The following is a 22,439-nucleotide window of genomic DNA, read 5'->3' as shown; positions in this document are numbered from 1 at the left end:
ATTATAGCAAAAATTCTCCCTTTGATAGGTGAATTACTGAAGCTTTAGCAATAATGTTGCAAACTCTGTGAAAGAGTTGCTGTGGGTATACACCACCCCTTCCTCCAGCCGGGTCTGAACTTTAGGGGGCATTTCTCATTCCTAGTCCTGTCCCCCCTTGTCTTGGCTGTCTAGGGGAAGAGGAGAACCAGTCATTGGTGTGGCCTAAGTCGAAGGAGGAACTGTGGTGAGTCTTCTCCCTGACCCCCTTTTCCCACCCATCCTGACATATTTCTTCTGTTTTGCCTTCCCAGTGCCAGGGACTGTTTGTGTGTTAAATACGACATAAAATGGATATCTTTCCCATGAGCAATGGAAGAGGTGGGGGTGCTTACCTATCCCTAAGCCTTGGTTGCTTTCTCAGACACATTCTAAATAGCAAAGCAGTCTCCTCCAGGGGACTTTTAGAGGATGGGCTTCAGGGCCATCCTGGACCGTGGCCCTCTGTGCAGCTCTCCTTGGAGGTGGTACTTGGGAAGGTGAGCAGGGAGGGACTATGACATCTAAAGTCCAGGCTCTGACTACTTCTGTCCCTGGGAATCAGTGACATGTGAAGCTATGGCTAGATTTTTCGTAGATCTCTTATTTGTATTCAAAAAGCATTCAGAAGTTTTTATTTAGCTAAAAGTTGGCTTTATGTTAAGCGAGAGGCAGTTGGCATAGAACTTGTCTGTTGATTAAGGAAATACGTAAATCCTTGACAACCTCAGGTCTGATAAAAGGGAATATGAGACGCTGGAGTCTCCTCTAGGGGGCGCTAACCTCCAGAATCAGCTGTGGGGAGCCACGTGCAGGAAAGCCACCCTGAGTTGAAGAGGACTCACTGAGTGGTGCGCCCCCTGCCCCTGGCCCTCTCTCCAAGGCAAAATGAACAGGCACGGTACTCACAGTCCTGCGCACTGGGAGGGTTTCCTTTCACTACTGCCTTTCAGAGCTGTCTCAAAGTGGGGTGGTAGTGCTGCCGCCCACTCCCAGATGGTGTCTAGATATCAGGCCAAACTGCCTGTCCAACCAGCCTGTTTCTTCCCCATCAGTCAAATGATCATAGAGGACTCCCCATGAGGCCATACACATGGGTTGAGAGAGAAGATGCAGTGTAGCAAGGGAAGGGGGCTGGGGTTTCTGAGGGCCAGTGTAGCCGGGACGAGGGCAAAGGCACCTGCTGGAGCTCAGTCCATATATAACACTTCTGCTTGACGATGGAGCAGTGCTTCATATTCTCAACTTTATGGCTTGAGGGGTTAGAAAGCACCCAACACGTGACATGGAGCTTAAGGCACATGGTGATGGGTGGCCCATGGGCAGTTTTGTCTCTACTAAGGCCCAACAGAAATCTAAAAGCTGTTTCTCTAAAGGAGAGTAGTTACCAGCAGAGAACCACAGATCTTCCGCCAAATCCTTTGAGTCTTCACTGTGATTTACCCTAGAGAGGTCTGCCAAACACTCCACGCAGAATCCCTATTTGCCATTGACCCTTCAAGCAGCGTCAGTTCTTATGGGTTCTATGTCCCAAGTGAGAAGCCTGTACATCAGCCTGGACCTGTTGCAGAACTCTCTCTTGTGGGTCTCACTCAACACTGGAAGCTTTGTGGCTCACTAGGTAGATGAGTTGGAATAATATGCCTGAATGAGGAATATATTGCCTGCCAAACCCAGAGAGGTTCACCAGGGGTCGTGCCTCTTTCTTAGTGGTAGGAGGGGCCAGATACAGCAACACGCTCTTCAATATGGAAGGAATATGTTGATATGCCTCAGATCATTAAATCCTTCAATTTTTCACAAAGATAGAAAGCTTCTGTTTTTTTTTTGTAGCATAATTGTATGATTTTTTTTTTGTATGCTGTTGTATGCTATTCGTGGATTTTTTGGTGATATCTTACCAATGCAGCTAGAAGTCATTTCTTCCTTTTCATCAGATCCAGTCAACATAACATCATCAATGCAATTGACCAGAATAATGTTCTGCAACATGAAAAATGTGACCAACATCCTATACACTAGGGCTGGAGAGTTGATATACTCCTGCAATAGGATGGTGAAGGAAAATTGCTGGCCTTCTTAGCTGAAAGAAAATTACTTTTGATGATGTCTACTAACAGTAGAAAAACAAAGAGTATTCGCCAGACCAATAGCAGCATGTCAGGTGCTAAGGGATGTGTTGAAACTATGTTTGGAATATGCAATTGAAACTATGTTTGGAATAACAGCAATTGTGTCACCATCTGATTAAATTTCTGATAATTGGAGTCACCATCTGATTAAATTTCTGATTATTCACTGCCATTCTGTTTACTGCACAGGTCAAATCAGTGAGTCAAATGGGGATTGGTAAGAATCATCATCTCTGATCTTTCAGAGGTCCTATGGTGGCACTAATCTCTACAGTCCCTCCAGGAATGAGACATTGCTTTTGGTTTGCTTAAATTCTTATGGGTAGAATCTGTTTAGTGGCTTTTACTTGGATTTTTCTATTGTAATAACCTGAGCATACAAATCAAAATGGCTGCCACTTCACTTTCACCCTCCAAATCTCATGTAAAACATCTCTTGAGGCCCACCTGAACCAGAAAGGAATTCTGGGAAGCATGGCTCAGCCTAGCCAAGTTGATATTTTAAACCGTTTCAAACTATGGTCATCTTTACCCTTTACACTTCAGCATGCTTTTGCAAATGATGACATTCTACTGTGTAATTGTATGCCATTGTGGTACTGCGTTATTTTATTTCACAGATAAGGAAACTGAAGCACAGAGATAAGAGAACTTGTCCAAGTTACATGGTAAGTGGGGGAGCCAGAGTTTATATCCAGCTCTGTCTAGCTTCAAAATCTGTTTTCTTTCTTTCTTTCTTTCTTTCTTTCTTTCTTTCTTTCTTTCTTTCTCTTTCTTTCTTTCTTTTCTTTCTGTCTCTCTCTCTCTCTCTCCTTTCTTTCTTTTTTTTCGACAGAATCTCACTGTCACCCAGGCTGGAGTGCAATGGCGCCATCTCGGCTCAGTACAACCTCCGCCTCCTAGGTTCAACTGATTCTCCTGCCTCAGCCTCCCGAGTAGCTGGGATTATAGGTGCGCACCACAACACCCAGCTAATTTTTATATTTTTTAGTAGAGATGGGGTTTCACCATATTGGCCAGGCTGGTCTTGAACTCCTGACCTTGTGATCCACCCACCTTGACCTCCCAAAGTGCTGGGATTACAGACATTAGCCACTGCACCAGGCCAACCTGTGCTCTTTCTACTGCACTCATGCCTTAGGGTGTGCACATCTAATGGTATTTACAGGGACTTCATGGTACAATGGTATGGTACATGGACACAATGTTCAATCATATAATGAAAAATCATAATTTATCTTTATTATTGTGTCAATGAAAAAGTCTCAAGTTAGAACCAGTATGTTTCTAACACCTGTCACCACCTCACTAACCCTTTCTTTTTTCTTTTTTTTTTCTGAGACAGAGTCTCACTCTGTCACCCAGGCTGGAGTGCAGTGGCGTGATCTTGGCTCACCGCAACCTCCACCTCCCAGGTTCAAGTGATCTCATGCCTCAGCCTCCCAAGTAGCTGGGATTACAGGTGCACACCACCACACCTGGCTATTTTATTTTATTTTATTTTATTTTTTTAGTAGATGGGGTTTTGCCATGTTGGCCAGGCTGGTCTCAAACGCCTTACTTCAGGCGATCTGCCCACTTCGGTCTCCCAGAGTGCTGGGATTACAGGCGTGAGCCACCGCACCCAGCCAACTAACACTTTCGTGTCTCACTTTTAAAAAAGAAAGATCAGACCCTAGTCTTGGCAGTAACATACATACGCACACACACACACACACACAAACACACACACACACATATACACACACACACATACACAAACACACACATACACAAACACTTAGTTAATTTTGTGGTAGGAGGTTTGCGATTCCTTTTGAAGTAAATTTATTTGAAGAGAAAAGGAAAAAAGAAAAGTAACTTTCTAAAAGAAGAGCAACCAGTTCATGTACTGGCAAAAGTTGTATCCAAAGTTGTGAATTCTATATGTGAATTACGTTCAGAATGTTTTTCTCAACCAGGCATCTTTTCCTGGGCAGGAGCACTTTCCTTGAGAAAGAAAACATGTTTTATCCATAGCTTCAGTAATGAGGCCACTAAAATATTAATTTTCTGAGCATTCTTAAACATAACTGAATCAGCTTCAATTTGCCTGGATAGATAGACATTTTAGTGGTTTATAGCAAAATGTAATAAACTGAATAACTGTAGGCTTTAATGTAATCTCACACAATCCTATTACATCCCAATTACTTATTTGACATTTTAAGGATAGTTCCTGCCTAAATACACACAATCCTGCAATTCCGAACGTCTTCTTCCTGTGTTGTTCCAAGGCAATCAATAGATCAGAAAGAATTAGTATCTTGCTGTGTCCTCCATTTGTAATATACACTGTCCCAGGAAGGCCTAATGCATCCCTCCCAGGCATAATAAATGTTTAGTGAGCACTGTTTGTGATAAGCTCTCCACTTTTCATTCCCACGAGTTTCAGGGCCATCATAACATCTTTTATTTCCCTTAAAGTAATGAACAAACCCAGGATCAATCCTACTGCTGCTTACAATGCGTCAGAAAGGTGGGAGGGTGGCTGAGTTCAGCATAGCTTTTACACTGTAAAGAAGCTCCTTTTGAAAGTTAAACTTCAGGGACTTGGGGGGAAGGGTGAGAGAGGGGGTGAAGGATAAAAGATAAAATAGGATGCAGTGAATACTGCTTGGTGGTGGGTGCACCAAACTCTCACAAATTACCACTAAAGAACTTACTCATTTAACCCAACACCACCTGTACACTTATAACCTATAGAAAAAAAATAAATAAATGGAAGGAAAGTTAAGTGTATAATGTATTTGGTAGATGACAGGAGCAGTGAGTCTATATAGAATTATGCAGATTGAGATCTGTGGATAGAACAATCAACATGAGGTTCAGTTGTCCCCAGTCACTTCCACATAAGTGATGAGTTTGCTAAATGATTATGATATTATATGATTATGAGTAAGTGAATGTACTTATCCAAAATTAAATAAACTACCATTTATTGAACATCTATTATGTAACAGGTTCAGAGCTATATTTGTGGTAAACAAAGCAATATAAAATGTATCTGTCCCTGGAGACTCTTGGTTTAGATAGGATGAAAAGTAGACTAAATAAATCATAGTATAATGTGATGGGGACAAAAATAAAGGTGAGTGCCAGTTGTGAAAGTGGCACCAAAGAGGCTGTGATGGGCTCTACTTGGAGGAGTCAAGGCAGAGGGGCATAAGTGGGGTCTTGAACACTGAGTGGGAGTTATAGAAGCTTGAAACAAAGGTGAAGGGAAATGGAAACTGATTCCAAGCAGTAGGATTCATTTTAAAATGTAATGAAGTCTTTCTAAAATTGGTACTATCCTGGAAAAATAACTGTGTTTGAGGTTTGTTAGGGCTGCACTCATTTGAAGCTTGCAGGAAGCCTAATTAACAGCGCTTTCAAAAGGTAGATATTTATTTGTTTCAGGCAACAAGAATAGTGATTGTAGGCCAGCTGGGTCTGGGATGATGGTTTAGTGGTGCATTTGTAAAGTAGGCTCTTTTCATATTTGCCCTCCACACACAGTAGACTCCAGCCTTAGCCCTTGCATTTGTGTTTCTTGGTCAAAGATTGCTGCTGAGGCTTTGGGCTCATGTTCACATCACAATCAGGAAGATGGAAGAAGAAATGAAAGGGAGAAGGGATGTCACACCAGGTCTTTTCTTTCTTTGTTTTTTTACAAAAAGAAAAAAAAAAAAAGCTTTCCTGAAATTTCTTCAAGAGATTTCTTTTATTTATTTATTTATTTATTATTATTATACTTTAAGTTCTAGGGTACATGTGCATAACGTGCAGGTTTGTTACATATGTATACTTGTGCCATGTTGGTGTGCTACACCCATCAACTTGTCAGCACCCATCAACTCGTCATTTACATCAGGTATAACTCCCAATGCAATTCCTCCTCCCTCCCCCCTTCCCATGATAGGCCCCAGTGTGTGATGTCCCCCTTCCCGAGTCCAAGTGATCTCATTGTTCAGTTCCCACCTATGAGTGAGAACATGCGGTGTTTGGTTTTCTTTCTTGTGATAGTTTGCTAAGAATGATGGTTTCCAGCTGCATCCATGTCCCTACAAAGGACACAAACTCATCCTTTTTTATGGCTGCATAGTATTCCATGGTGTATATGTGCCACATTTTCTTAATCCAGTCTGTCACTGATGGACATTTGGGTTGATTCCAAGTCTTTGCTATTGTGAATAGTGCCACAATAAACATACGTGTGCATGTGTCTTTATAGCAGCATGATTTATAATCCTTTGGGTATATACCCAGTAATGGGATGGCTGGGTCATATGATACATCTAGTTCTAGATCCTTGAGGAATCGCCATACTGTTTTCCATAATGGTTGAACTAGTTTACAATCCCACCAACAGTGTAAAAGTGTTCGTATTTCTCCACATCCTCTCCAGCACCTGTTGTTTCCTGACTTTTTAATGATCACCATTCTAACTGGTGTGAGATGGTATCTCATTGTGGTTTTGATTTGCATTTCTCTGATGGCCAGTGATGATGAGCATTTTTTCATGTGTCTGTTGGCTGTATGAATGTCTTCTTTTGAGAAATGTCTGTTCATATCCTTTGCCCACTTTTTGATGGGGTTGTTTGTTTTTTTCTTGTAAATTTGTTTGAGTTCTTTGTAGGTTCTGTATATTAGCCCTTTGTCAGATGAGTAGATTGCAAAAATGTTCTCCCATTCTGTAGGTTGCCTGTTCACTCTGATGGTAGTTTCTTTTGCTGTGCAGAAGCTCTTTAGTTTAATTAGATCCCATCTTCAAGAGATTTCAACTGATGTCACTGGCTAGAAAGAACTTGGCCATCCCACTTAAGCACAAAGGAGTCTGAAAACCAAGAATGTTAGCTTTCTAGCCCATCACTGAGGAAGGAGAGAGAAAGAGAAAGAGAGAGAGAGAGAGAGAGAGAGAAAAAAGAAGAAGAAGAAGAAGAAGAAGAAGAAGAAGAAGAAGGAGGAGGAGGAGGAGGAGGAGGAGGAGGAGGAGGAGGAGAGAGGAGAGGAGAGGAGAGGAGAGGAGAGAAGAGAAGAGGAGAGAGAGAAAGAGAGAGAAGTTGTGGGGGGACCTGTGGCTTCTTCGTGAATAGCTCGTTCACAAAGTATAGCAAAAGGTCTTGTGAGACGGTTTTAAGCCAAAATCACATAATTTTAGCGCTAAATGTTTAGGTCTTATATTAGTCAAGGTTCTCGAGAGGGACAGAACTAATGGGATATATGTATATATGAAAGGAAGTTCATTAAGGAGAATCAGCTCACATGATCTCAAGGCAAAGTCCCACGATAGGCCATCTGCAAGCTGAGGAAGAAAGAAGTTGGTAGTGGATCAGTCTGAGTCCAAAAGCCTCAAAAGTAGGGAAGCTGACAGTGCAGCCTTCAGTCTGGCCAAAGGCCCTAGATCTCCCAGCAAACCACTGGTGTAACTCCAAGAGTCCAAAGGCCAAAGAACCTGGAGTTTGATGTCCAAGGGCAGGAGGAATGGGAGGAAGCATCCAGCATGGGAGAAAGATGAAAGCCAGAACTCAGCAAGCCAGCTCATCCCACCTTCTTCCACCTGCTTTGTTCTAGCCTGGCTGGCAAACAAGTGGATGGTGCCCACTCACACTGAGGGTGGGGCTTCCTCTCCCAGTCCACTGAATCAAATGTTAATCTCCTCTGGCAATGTCCTCACAGGTACACCCAGAAACAATACTTTACCAGCCATCTATGCATCCTTCAAGTCAATCAAGTTGACACCCAATGTTAACCATCACAGGTCTAAACATCTAAAGGAGGTAAAAACATCTTCTGAGTTCTTCATTTTGTAGATGAAATAACTCACTTGCTCAGGATCACACAGGTAGCTAGTGATACGGCTGGAACTTGAATTCAGGTCATCTGGTTTCCAGTCCTGGTTTTTTTTTCGTTGTATGACTCCGTTCTCACACTGCTAGAAAGAGCTACCTGAGACTGGGAAATCTGTGAAGAAAAGAGGTTTAATTGTCTCATAGTTCCACAGGCTTACCAGAAAGCATGATTGGGAAATCTTAGGGAACTTACAGTCATGGCGGAAGGTGAAGAAGAAGCAAACACCTTCTTCACATGGCAGCAGGAGAGAGAGAAAGAGTGAGGGGAGAAGTGCCACACACTTTAAACCATCAGATCTCATGAGAATGCACTCACCATCGGGAGAACAGCATGGGGGAACCGCCCCCGTGATCTAATTACCTCCCACCAGGTCCCCTCCCCCAACACTGGGGATTACAATTCAACATGAGATTTGAGTGGGGACACAGAGCCAAACCGTATCACTCCTGTACACTAAACTGCTGTGTTGAACTTAGATTATGGTTTACATTGATCTCAAATCAAATTGTTAGTTACAAAATATTAAAAGTTTCTATAATTATTATAATCTGCATAGAAAAACAATAGCTATAAGAAATAAAAAACTCTGGAAGAACCAGAGAAGACACCTGAGCAAATATTGGTAAAATAGCTCAATGCACTGCAGGTATCTGGTTACTTACTTATCCCTGGAAGGGAGATAAAAAAATACCAGGCAAGAATAAAGCTTCCCATCTTTTGAGGCACAAAGATTGAAAACAAAGTTGGTTCTTCAAGTGGAATTCAACTAGCCTAGAAAGTGATTGTCAATTCTTTCTCCTAACCCTTCTTCAGATCTTCAAAAACAAGGTAATATTCCTCCACAAGAAAGCTACTTTTCAGACCTGTGGAGCCTGTTCCTGAGGAAGCGCTCCTGCTTATCACAGAATGTCTAAGTGTTTGTCAAATGATAGTTTGCAGAAAGGAAGAAAATAGATGGGAAAAAATGTCCACAAAGACACTTCTTCCCTTTGCAGTAACAAAACCTGTTGCCAAATTATTGCCTCTTATAATAATAAGGGAAGGCCACTGAACATTCACACTGCAATTTAAACGATGGAGAATGCAGGTTATTTTATTAAAATGCATGTAAATATTGATTTGGAAAGAAAATTATGTGAAAATGTTGCAGTGACTCAATAAGGAAGCAAGTGTGCCAAATATAACCTTCCACTTCTAAGCATTTTGAGAAAGAAACATAATAGAAACAGATACACAATTCCTGTATACATTTCTATCCATCATCACACATTCATGCAAATGGTTAACCAGATAGTCTGTCTGAAGTCTGTCACCTTCATGAGTCAAGTGTGTTGGTGGCTTATTCTTAAATTTATCTTTAATGTCTTTGTACCCCAGTAGCATTTTGCACTTTCAAGTAATATTTTAAAATTTGTGTAAGTTACTGTAATGTCCTCTCTGAATTCCAACATTTTGAATCTCTACTCTTGAATCAATGTGGCAATTCATGGTTCCTGTGACATACCACTGATGCAGGTAGAACTTTATTATAATTCCATAGTCAAATAATCATATTTTCTTTACTTGTGCTTGGCATATTGTAAGCACCCAGAGATTGATGGGTTACATCAATTTATACATGTCTTTTCAGCATTCAAATGGTGTGCCTTGCAGTGAAACACAATGATTCATTTTACTGAAACACTGTGTGGAACTCTAGGTAGACTTTGAGTGTGACTGCATTCCTCTCATTTCATTGAGGTGAAGCCACTGAATGAATTTAAAGTGTAAATAAATTGTGTATAGTGTATGTATTATATGCACATCAGCAAGCATGAATCACTGCATTGATCACAATCATGGGAATTTTACACCTATTGTCAGTTCTTACACTTTGTTTAAGTCTCTGGTTTCTGGTACAGTGTTCAGTGCACTGAATGAAATGAAATACTTGTTTTGAGTCTGTTCATCAGGTTGGAAGGGGATGGAGTTGAGGATGTGATAGAACAGAAGCTGCAAAGTGACATGGTCCACACTGCCTACAAAAAAGACTGGGGTGCCTATGGCTTTTGGAAAATGAAAAATTCCAAGCATATACATATAGAAACAGAATAATAAAATCCCAGGTACCCATCTCCAGCTGTGACTAATATCCACTCATGGCCAATGTTTTTGCATTGATATTTCTCCTCACCTCATGTTTTGATTCAAGTCTATATTTACATTCATAGCTTTTCAGAATGTAATTCTAAAAGACTCTTTATGAACATAATCATAGTACCAATATAAAATCTGTCAAAATCAACAGTCCCTTACCATAATTAAACAATTATCCAATCTGTGTTCCAATTTTCCTGATTTCTCAAATTATATTTTGTGGTTTCTTAAAATCAGGATATGAGTAGTATTGCAATCCATTGCTGTGCCTCTTAAGAGTCATTTTATCTAGAGTCTTCTCTCCTATTCTTTTCCTACAATGTATTTGTTGGAGAAGATGGGCTGTCTGTCCTGTCCCAGTCTGTATTTTGCGGAGTGCACCTGTGGCATTGTTCCCTTCTCCTCCACATTTACTACAATCTAGTAGTCAGATCTGATGCTTTGATCAGTTTCAGGTTTGATTTTTGCTTGACAAAACCACTGTGCAGGTGCCACTGTGTTCTTCCATCAGGGGCATGGAAGATCTGGTGATCTGTCTTTTTGTGATGGTGCCATGACTCCTTTTGACAAGTTCCCATGGTACATCATGGGGATGAGGGTTTGATGGACAATTAGTAGCTATTAGTAAGTTACAATATACCTGAATATCACAGATTGTGTGTGAGTTTCAGTCCTGCAAATAATTGGCATGCATTTAAAAAAGTTTAGAATAGTAATCACTGTTATATCTTTATTATTTTTTCTGTGTGATTTTCTAAGGTGTCCCGCCAGTCCTGCTAAGCAGAAAGCACAGTTTCTCTGTGTCAAAGCCTCTTCCATGTTGCTGTGCAGGGGCCACCTCTATCTTACAGCCTTTAAGCCAGCCCAGACCCCCTCTGCTGTCCATGGACCTTGGCTGGGTCTGTATCAGGCCTTTTGAACCTCTAGATGGAAAGTCAGGGCACCATCTCTTACTGTCTCAGGTGGCTTCTTGGCACTTAGACAAAGAGACACACTTTCCCTGCAAACCAGCTCTGCACACCAGAGAGAATCTCAGCCCTCCAGGCCAGAGGTCTTGAACTCCTTTCTCCCAACAGGAGGCCTCAGCTCTTTATATTTACATACGGATAAGAGACTCCTCAAGTGCTCAAAGTTGCTAAATGAATATCTGTTCCAAGGTGACTTTCTGTTCTTCTAGCCTGAGAAGCTGCTGCAAGCTTTTTTTTAAAATGAACTAAAACAAATCAATGAACAAAAATTCAATTTCTAAGAATTTTGACTTTAACCATTTAATCCATACTTATAGAAGGCTATGACACACACAATACTGTTCTATAGCATACATTCCAAACCTTTTTAATGAAGAAAAATATTTCACATCGAGATCCATTTTACCTACCTACCTACCTACCTACACACACACACACACACACACCCCTTTGTTTCATTTAGCGAAACAAAATATTGCTAAATGAAACTTATTCTCTCTGTTTTCTTTTCTTTTCTTTCTTTTCTTTTTTCTTTCTCTTTTTTTTTTTTTTTTTTTTTAAGATGGCCTTACTTTGTTGCCCAGGCTGGAGTGCAGTAGCATGAGCAGAGCTCACTGCAGCCTCGACCTCCTGGGTGCAAGCACTCTTCTTGCCTCAACCTCCCTCCTGAGTAGCTGGGACCACAGGCATGTGCCACCATATTCAGCTAATTTCTTAATTTTTTGTGGAGGCAGGGTCCCACTATATTGCCTAGGCTGGTCTTGAACTCCTGGGCTCAAGCATTCTTCCTGCCTTAGGCTCCCAAAGTGTTGGGATTATAGGCATGAGGCACAGCACCCAGTCAAAACTTATTCTCATTATGCGAGAAGCATGCTGCTACTTGCTACTCCTTCCTATTTGCTTCCATTTTATACTATGTCATTAACAAAAAAGGTGGTTAGGCCAGTAAGTTGATTTTACCACTGAATAACAACTTGTAAACTGCAAATTGAATAATACAGCTGTGGGAAAACTTTCTGGGCTAATATAGATCCAGGCACATAGCAGATGCTCAATAAATATTCGTTGATATACATGATCCTTTCTCTTACAGGTCTTTGTGAGATAAGACACACGTACATTAAAAATAAAGATACTATACAAGAATAAATTATATAAAGAAGCTACATGCATTAAATCACAAGGCAGTAGCCTAAGATTAAAAAAATCAAAAAGTGATGCAGATGGTTATTTTGTGAGTTAAGCTAATAAATGCTTATCCTTTACAATTGAAATCTAAGCAATTTATTTTTCATGATTAAATATCTGATATTTGGTATCAATTTGTATTTGATCTTTAGTTGGGAAACATTTATGTCATAGCTAGAGAAGTCAGCTAACTACAGTAAAGGGAGAAAGAGGAGCCTGTTTATAAACCATAAAGTATACTTTTGTTTAGGCTCCAAGTCCAAAGGGTAATAATTCACTGAAAAATTTATTGAAGAATATGTTCTGATGTGTTCTGTTTTAATTTTAAAACTTAGCAAATAAGGAGACATTTAGGTTTCTCAAGTGCCTTACAGTGTAACACAGTCTATTCCAGTAAATAAACTTTTATTTGCAAATATCTCAAATCTGAGTGGATATTTTTTTCTTAAAACAGCTTAGGGACGTAGAAAATTGTTTCTTACAGATCTGTAAAGATTTAGCAAAAAAGAGTTAAGACAGTAGTTTCTAAACTTTGTGGTATGTAGGCATCACCTGGGAAACTTTTACAAATTCAATAAAATTCACAAATGCCTGTCTTGTGCTGCTGGTGATTCTGATTAAACTATATGAGGTGCAACCTGGTGAAGGAACGTTTATTAGCTTCCCAGGTAATCTCTAGGTGTGATAAAATGTGGGAACTGTGTTAAGGGAACTGCTGCCATCCTCTACCCCTAGAAGTCTTCAATATCATACGGTGATGGTCTGTCCTTGCCTTGGCTAAGGTGTACAGATGAAAATGTTTCTGTTGGAAATACCACCCTTTTAAAAAAAGGAACGCTTATACACTGTTGGTGGGAGTGTAAATTAGTTCAGCCATTGTGGAAGACAATGTGGTGATTCCTCAAAGACCTAAAGACAGAAATTCCATTCAACTTAACAATCTCATTACTGGGTATATACCCAAAGGGATGTAAATCATTCTGTTATAAAGACACCTGCACATGTATGTTCATTGCAGCATTATTCACAATAGCAGTGACATGGAATCAACCTAAATGTCCATCAATGACAGACTGGATAAAGAAAATGTGGCACATATAGACCATGGAATACTATGCTGCCGTAAAGAGAATGGGTTTATGTCCTTTACACAGACATGGATGGAGCTGCAGGCCATTATCTTTAGCGAACTAACCCAGGAACAGAAAACCAAATACCACAGGCTCTCACTTATAATTGGGAGCTTAATGATGCGAGCACATGGACCCATAGAGGGAAACAACACACACTGGGGTCTTTCAGAGGGTGGAGGGTGGGAGGAGGGAGAGGATCAGAAAAATAACTAATGGGTACTAGGCTTAATACCTGGATGAGGAGATAGTCTGTACAACAAACTCCCATGACACATATTTGTTTATGTAACAAACCTGCATATGTACCCCTGACTTAATAATACAAGTTAAAAAAAAATCTTAAGATGTTTTTATGTATGATTTCAAGAGAAGTTAAAAGATATGAACAACAGCAATAGCAATAACAAAACAATAGTAAAACCTTTTTTTCACATTAAAAAATCTCCCTTTTAGGATAGATGTGATATTTGAAAGAGGAGTAGCATTTTGATATTTAGGTTATCGAGCTAATTTAAAAATTCCTAGCTATTAACCTAGGAAAGTAAGTGTTTACTATGTAGGTTTGAGAAGACTGTTTACTGAAAAACTATTATAAACTCCCAGATCAGCAGAATTTTATGTTTGCTTCAGGGTGATCTTATGTGTTTGTGGACCTGGGATAAATTATAGAGGGATATGAACATTGTGTGAAACAGAGGTAGTTCTGGAGGTGACTCTGAAAAGAGTGTGTCAAAGTCTCATAAATGCGCAAAACAATTGGGTTTTTATTGAATCAGATGGGTTGGTGCATTTAATGGAGATGGGAAAAACTACTGAGGAAGGATAATCCAAAGTCGAATTGAGATTGACATTTTGAAAAAGAGCAGTAAGTATTGGATATAGCCTGGGGGTTCATCACTCTTTAAGTTCTATTAATATGCTCATTTAACCAACTACAAGGTGGCAGAGTTTAATGAATGCACAGAGAATCACCTATTTGGCAATGAAAATGAGGTGCTAAGTCAGTTGTTCTCAGACTGGCTGAACATTGGAATCACCTGGGGAGCCTTGAGAAGTCCCCGGGCCTCATATCAGTTACATCGGAGTCTCCGGGATGGGGACCAGGCCTCGGCACTGGTGATTCCAGTGTGCACCTGTGGGTGGCAAACACTATATCAAGTTAAGAAAACAGCAGATGCCACCCGCAGGCCTCTCTTCCTGTCATTACAGGCGTAAATGACATTTCTGGGGTGGGGTGAGAGTGCATAATTACGGTGGAGTTCTGGAATTGAGAAGACCTTCTAAAAGTTAGAACGCGAGGTTTGCTAAAGCATTTTCCTTTTTAGAGAATTTTTGGGAGAGGGGTTTATTATTACAAATCTTGTTTTATAGAGTGTCTCAGAGGCGATCCATAAGATTAGGGGCTCTAAGATACTGAAACCTAATGCACCTGTGAGTTTTTCTCGATAGCTGTGGTATGGGCAGGATGCACTACATTTCTACTTGTGTGCCAGCTCCATCTGATGGGCGGTGACTTCCATGGGGACAGCGTGAGAGAGATTCTGAGGCCAGGTCCAGCTGCGGCCGAATGAGTTCTGGGGTTGCTCATGACATCTGCTACGGAGGTGGAGGTGAACTGTGGAAATGGCGATGCCACATTTTTCCTGCCTTGGGTATCAAGAAAAGAGCTGGAGTTCTAAGTTAGAAAGGGAGAAATGAAAATTCCAGTTCTGCCTCTGTGGTGATTTAAACATATGTTGTAAATTCTCTGATGTACCTCCCCCACCAAAATGGAGTCTACTTCTTCCATTGAGAGTAGGCTGGACTTAATGATTTGTTCCTAAACCATAGAATGCGATTGAGGTGACACTATGTGGCTTCCAAGGCTGAGTTCTTAAAAGGATAAACTTCTATTGAGCTCTCTGAATTTTAGATTGCTCACTCTGAGGGAAGCCAGCTGCCATGATATGAGGATACTCAAGCAGCCTGTGGAGTGGCCCATGTGGAGTATGACTGAGGCCTCCCACCAACAGCCAGTGTCAGCACGCCAGCCATGTGACTGAGCCACTTCGGAAGCAGATCCTTCATCCCCAGTCAAGCCTTCCAATGACTGTGGTCCCAGTCGACGTCCTGACTGCAACCTCGTGAGAAGTCCTAAGCTAGAACCACCCACCCAAGGCATTTTCAAACTCCTGATTCACAGAGACTGTGTGATGCAATAAATGTTTATTATTGATTTAAGCTATGAAGTTTTGGAGTAATTTGTAATACAGCAATACATAATGAATTCAGCTATTTAGTAGCTTTGTTCTCTAAGTTTTGGGCTCCCCTTCTGTAAAATGGAGATAAGTATCTCATAATGTAGTTTTGAAGATAAAATGAGTGAATAGTAAAGCCTATCATTGATTGAGTTCATGTGAATACTATTACACGATCTTGTACTGTGCTAGCTTGTCAATTAACTGAGGGTGTTACAAACAAAAGCCTTTGGAACACAGGCCAACCTACACAAGCAATCCCTAAGCAGTGGGAAAGATGGTGTTTTCAGTGATGGTTGTGGTCTTCTTGCATTGTATAAAGTCTGTTTCTGCCAATGTGGTCTTTCTTAATATCATAGGTGTAGACAAGTCAGACCTAGGCATTAAATTTGAATGTTATCTTCCACATGTGTAGAAATTACTTAATTGTGAGAATTCAGAGGGGTGGCATTTAGGGCAGGTTGATCCCCTTCATTATGAGAATAAGGAACCATCATGGGATGACTCAGGATCTGGGAAGCAGTGTTGTCTACAGCCTTGGTTTATTTTTTATTTTTTATTTTTTTTATTTGGGAAGACCAGGATCCAAATACTAGCCTTTCCCTTTGTCTATGTTGTTTTGGTCAAATTACCAACCTCTTGAGCTTCTAGTATTTCGTGTATGAAATGTGACGAGTAATACCTACTTTATAAGGCTGTTGTGAGTTGTATTGAATCTCAGTATGAAAGAGTATCTAGTACAGTCTCGGTATTTAATAAATGGTCAGTAGAGGTGATTAATATTTCTTTTTGAGCCTCAAGTTGAGTTCATTCCACACAACATTCCTATGAGGTAGGTGCTACTTTTATCTTTATTTTACAAATGAGGAAACTGAGGCCGGAGGCATTAGTCCAAGGTGATACACTGATTTAGGGGGAGAACAGAATGTGAATCCAGGCTGTCTTGCTCCTAAATCAAACATCTTTCCTTCTCACTATTCCTTCCATGGAAAGATTATGCATGTATGTGTATATGTCTTAAATCTCTTTATTGGAAGAAGGTGAGATCTAAATATATAGGCAAATAGTAGTTAAAAAAAAATATATACACACATATATTTTGAGTCAAGGTTTCACTCTCTTGCCCAAGCTGGAGTGCAGTGGCACAATCGTGGTTCACTGCAGCCTCAACTTCCTGGGCCCAAGCATCCACCCATCTCAGCCTCCCAAGTAGCTGGGACCCCAGGCATGTGTCACCATGCCCGACTAATTTTTTTTAGTTTTGTAGAGATGGGGTCTCCCTATGTTGCCCAGGCTGGTCTCAAACTCTTGGGCTCAAGCAGTCCTCCCACCTTGGCTTCCAAAACTGTTGGGATTATAGGCATGAACCATTGCACCCAGCCAAAAAATATTATTTCTTTCTTTCTTTCTTTTTTTTTTTTTGAGATCGAGTTTCATTCTTGTCACCCAGGCTGGAGTGCAGCGGCATGATCTCGGCTCACTGCAACCTCCGCCTCCTGAGTTCAAGCAATTCTCCTGCCTCAGCCTCCCAAGCAGCTGGGATTACAGGCACCTGCCCTCACGCCTGGCTAATTTTTTGTATTTTTAGTAGATATGGGGTTTCACCATGTTGAGCAGGCTGGTCTTGAACTCCTGACCTAAGGTGATCCACCCGCCTCGGCCTCCCAAAGTGCTGGGATTACAGGCGTGAACCACTGCACCTGGCCATTATTTCTAATATTTGTAGTTTCTGAGTAGTTGGTTCCTGACCATGCTTTGGATTTTCTCATGCTTGACTCTTTTCTTCATTCTGCCCACTTGAAACTTCTAAGGGAATCTGCTTTGAAATTAGACCAGTGAATGAAGGCTTGGGAACTATTTCACAGCAGTTAGAGGGAATTAGGTGTAAGAAGAAATGCATCCATCAGTCACATTCCATGAATGCTCTCCAGACCTTGAACTCATACTTGCAACAAGGCACCAGGCATGAGTTCAGTGAAATAACAGCTTGGCCACATGCTTTGGCTTTTGTGAAACACTTTTCTCTTAGACTATTCCCTGTGGGGTTAAGTGGACAATTGTAGGTCAAAGGGTCTTTTGTCCAGATTTCCAGCTTCTCTCTGAGGGGTGGGCCCATATTTCTTGTGCAGGTGCAGAAATGGCTTCTTGGTTAGGGGAAAGCTGTGTTGTTGAAACTGGTGGTGTTGATGGTTAACAAAGAGGCATAGGTGTCATCTTGGGCTGCTGCTGGCCACTCAGGTAAGCCTCCTCCCACTAAGGTGGGGTCAAGGTTTGTAAATCTAGAAACTTCAATCTCTAGACACACTAAAAAAGATTTGTGTACGTATGTTCTCATTCATAAGCGGGAGTTGAACAATGAGGACACATGGACACACAGAGGGGAACATCATACACCAGGGCCTGTCGAGGGGTAGGGGGCAAGGGGAGGGAGAGCATTAGGACAAATACTAATGCATGTTGGGCTGAAAACCTAGATGATGGATTGATAGGTGCAGCAAACCACCATGGCACATGTATACCTGTGTAACAAACCTGCACGTTCTGCACATATATCCCAGAACTTTAAGTAAAAAAAAAAAAAAAAAAATTGTGTATTCATATACTTCAACAAATATTTACTGAGAGCCTACCACATGCCAGACATAGCACTAAGCACTGGGTAGAAACCAGCACAGCAAATTAATAATTTAGAGTGGAAAATATGATCTCAACAGATTAGAGTGTGCCAGTGCTCGACTCCTTTACAGCAGCAGGGACTCTTTGCCCCTCCCTTTCCTCCTCTTCTTCTCTGTTGTCATTCCTCTGTTTTCTCTCTAAAGCATCAATGCATATGCAGTATGGATTTGGAAGGAGTACCTTACTCCAGATAATGTGGGTAGGGTGGGCAACCAGTGTCAACCATGTGGTAAATGCCCAATGACATAAAGAAGATTCTATTGTAAAGTCCTTAGATTTTCGATGCATACAAAAATAAGGAGTTGATTGCGTTTCAACTGCATCCTCCTTCTCTGGTCAAAGTGACTATTCTCTCCTTCTCTCTCTCTCTCTCTCTCTCTCTCTCTCTCTCTGTGTCTTTCTCATCTTCAATCTCTTTAACAATGTTTAACACTTTCTTCCAGACCTTTTCAAATCTACCCTTTCATTTCAAGTCTAAACTGGACCCAGCACCTCTCATGTTGGGTTTCAAGTCCCAGCAAGGAAAGGGGGTCAAGGAAAGGGACATGCGACCCTGAGCAAGAGGGACCCCTGTCACTCCCTGGGCTGTAGGAACACAGACCATTGGGCCTGTTGCTGTTGTGAAGAGGCCTGGCTTCTTCCAGGGAGCATCTGGTGATCACCATGGCTGGGCCAGGGCACAGATGCACCACCTGAATTGGCTGATTCACCCTGATATCTCTGTCTTCCACCTTTCAGCAGCATCACATGCTAGCCAGAATTTAGTAAGTGAGGACAAAATGAAATCAGCGCAACCTAGGGACCTCTATGCGAGCTTCTAAAGGTATTGCACTGAAACCATTGGGCTGTGTCCCCACCCAAATCTCACCTTGAATTGTAATAATCCCCATGTGTCAAGGGCAGGGTCAGGTGGAGATAATTGAATCATAGGGGCGGTTTCCCCCATAGTGTTCTTGTGGTAGTTAATATGTCTCAAGAGATCTGATGGTTTTATAAATGGTAGCTCCCCTGCACAAGCTCTTTTGCTTGCTGCCATGTAAGACGTGACTTTGCTCCTTGTTCACCTTCAGCCATGATTGTGAGGCCTCCCTGGCCACGTGAAACTGTGAGTCAATTAAACCTCTTTCCTTTATAAATTGCCCAGTCTCGGGTATGTCTTTATTAGGTGAGATGGAAAAGTCAACACCACCAAAGGGGCTTCTTTTTTTTGTTTTGTTTTTTTTTTTTGAGATGGGGTCTTTCTCTGTCACCCAGGCTAGAGTGCAGTGGTGTGATCTCGGCTCACTGCAACCTCCTCCTCCCTGGTTCAAACAATTCCCCTGCCTCAGCCTCCCGAGTAGCTGGGACTACAGGCGTGTACCACCATACCTGGCTAATTCAAAGGGGCCACTTTTCTAATCTGCAAGAAAAATTATATTTTTGAACAGACAAAGAGAGAAAATAAGAGGCACTGGCATTCTACAGTCTGTCTGTTCTTTGGCCACCTGGCAAAAAAGGGGTATCTTAAATTGATCAGCAGAGCAGGGTGTCCTGGAAACGGCATGGGCATGGTAAACAGCCAGGCTGAGTCTGGACCCAGTTCTGTGGCTTGCCACCTGTGTGTCTGTAGCAGGCCGCCCAGCCTCTCCAAGCTTCTCTTCCTCATCTACAATAAAATGACCATGACATCTTTCCTTCCAAGGCTGCTGTGAGAAGGAAGGAGAGGAATGTGAACATGCCCAGCTTTGTGTCTGATACACAGTTGGTGTTCAAATACCAATTTCTGTTCCCTAAACCCCATCGGAAGCCATATTTCTTCTTTCCAGACACCATGCCAGCATAGATTTAGAAAACAAAATCACTGGGCTTGACTTTCTAAAAATATTTACTTTTTCCAGACTCAGCCAGTTTAATCAAGGGAGAATGTTTAGGTACGTGGGGGGAATTCAACTCGACCCCCATTCCTGGTCAGCTGGCTCTGGAACTTCTCTTCTCTGATCAGTTCTGGGGAAAATCAAAACCCAGCAGCCCACAGTGATCCCCACAACCCACGGAGGGTGCCTGGCTATTTCTGGAATGAAGGACATGGAAAGCGGGACAAGTTCTGTTTTTGCAGGTGGGTGGGGGCCAGAGCTCCCTTCCTCTTGAGGCTCTACTGTGTACCTGGGGTGTCGCTGGCCAATGCCTGAACCCCTTAGGGTGAACCCCTTAGGAAAGGCCCCGGTGTCACTGGGCCTTTCTAGGCTGCAGTGGGAGGCAGTGGCATGGTTAGAAATCACTTCCCTCATTCTCATTTTGTGGGTTTCAGGACCATCATGATGGGAGCAGTAACAATAATCCCTTATATTTGACATGACATTTTAATTTCCAGAATATGTTAGTCTGCATGGTCTTATGATCATCTTCCCAAATCCTCATAATTTCCACTGGTAGGAAAGTGTTAGTCCCATTTTACAAATAAGCAAACAGCGTCCCAGCAGTGGGAGGTTTGCCTGAAGTGAGGTTTTACCGCAGGTTATTGCCAGTGCTCCTGGCACATTTGCATCCGAGCATGGTGGGTGAGCGAGGAGCTGGGCCCCTGACAGAGCCTGGTAGACCCGCATTCCTGCCCAGCCCTGCTGCCCCTTGCTGTGTGCCCTGGGCCGGGTGGTTAGCTTTGCCAAGGCCCTGGCTCCTGGCTTCCTGGAGGCCGGTGCTGTGCTAAGGGGCTCTCCTTGGCAATTCGAGAGCAGGTGTGCAGGCCTGCAGGACGGCCACGTTTACACAATTCCCACTCCTCCCCCAACACCCACTGTGAGCTTCCCACAGATGTGCAGAAGCCAGGAAGAGGTGGACCTCCAAGAACCGCAACGCTGCTGACGGCTTGGCTATAGCAGGGCAGAGATGCGACGGGGCAAGAGGCCTGGAGAGTGGGTCACAGGGCCCACCTGTGCCTTGTTATGGTTCCTGTTAGATCTGCAGGTGGAGGGAGGATGGGAGGACTGGACTTGGCCTCAGACCTCCAGGACCAATGGATCAATTGAAAAACAAATGGCAGGGAGTGTGTCGCAGGGGAGTGTGGCCTGGAGGCTGAGGGCAGGCAGGTGGCATCTGAGATCTCACCAGCTTCAGCCTGGCTGGAGGCTTTGGGCAGGGATAGAGTGTTTCTGTTGACTCTGTGTTTCCTTCCAGACTCTGCCTTTCTCTCCCTGTAGCCTGGAAAGGAGGAATGGCAGTGTGACTGGTGAGACAGCCTAGCCAAGACCTCCCTCCCCTTTCTCTGGAGAGTGAACAGGAAGGACACATTTCTTTCAATTCCTCCAACTAGAAAGCATTGACTCTGCAGGGGAACCCCTGTCCAGGCCAGTCCTGCTCCTGAATGCATCTGTTTAATTGTAAGACTCAGTATTCAGAACCTACCTACCCATGGGGGAGGCTGTGTCCTCCAGTATCAGGTTTTTTTTTTTTTTTTTTTTTTTTTGGTCTGTGTGTTGTTGCTGTTGTTGTTTTGAGATGGAGTCTCACTCTGTCTCCCAGGCTTGAGTGCAACGGCACAATTTCAGTTTACTGCAACCTCCACCTCCCAGGTTCAAGTGATCCTCCCGCCTCAGCCTCCCAAGTAGCTGGGATTATGTATGAGCATGTGCCACCACGCCCAGCTAATTTTTGTATTTTTAGTTGAGATGGGACTTCACCAAGTTGGTCAGGCTGGTTTCAAACTCCTGACCTCAAGAGATCCACTCACCTTGGCCTCCTAAGTGCTGGGATTATAGGTGTGAGCCACCTTGCTCAGCTTCCAGTATCAGCTTTACCAGAAATAAAGCAACATTGCAGCCTTTTTAGGCAGTAACTTTCTTTCTTTCTTTCTCTCTTTGTCTCTTTCTTTTTTCTTTCTTTCTTTCTCTTTCTTTCTTTCTTTCTTTCTTTCTTTCTTTCTTTCTTTCTTTTTTTCTTTCTTTCTTTCTTTCTTTCTTTTCTTTCTTTCTCTTCCTTCTTTCCTTTCTTTCCCTCCCTTCCCTCCTTCCTTCCTTCTTTCCTTTCTTTCCTTTCTTTCCTTCCCTTCCTTCTCTCCCTTCCCTCCCTCCCTCCCTCCCTCCCTCCCTCCCTCCCTCCCTCCCT

At 42.3% G+C, this 22,439-nt stretch overlaps 1 long non-coding RNA gene across 3 annotated transcripts in view; it reads left to right on the top strand.

The window, feature by feature from the left end:
• Positions 1 to 15,669, top strand: part of LOC103882901 — a 47,493-nt gene extending 31,824 nt beyond the window's left edge. For all 3 annotated transcript variants that reach the window (XR_001900780.3, XR_002520974.2, XR_002520973.2), the window contains 2 exons: positions 175 to 2,818; positions 14,943 to 15,669. This is a non-coding gene — a long non-coding RNA (uncharacterized LOC103882901). The remainder of the gene's footprint in view (positions 1 to 174; positions 2,819 to 14,942) is intronic.
• Positions 15,670 to 22,439: the final 6,770 nt, after the last annotated feature.

Source organism: Papio anubis, chromosome 4 (assembly GCF_008728515.1).
Source record: "Papio anubis isolate 15944 chromosome 4, Panubis1.0, whole genome shotgun sequence".
NCBI classification, from domain to species: domain Eukaryota; kingdom Metazoa; phylum Chordata; class Mammalia; order Primates; family Cercopithecidae; genus Papio; species Papio anubis.
Note: the sequence above shows the minus strand (reverse complement) of the source record. Positions and strands in the feature narration are given on the sequence as shown.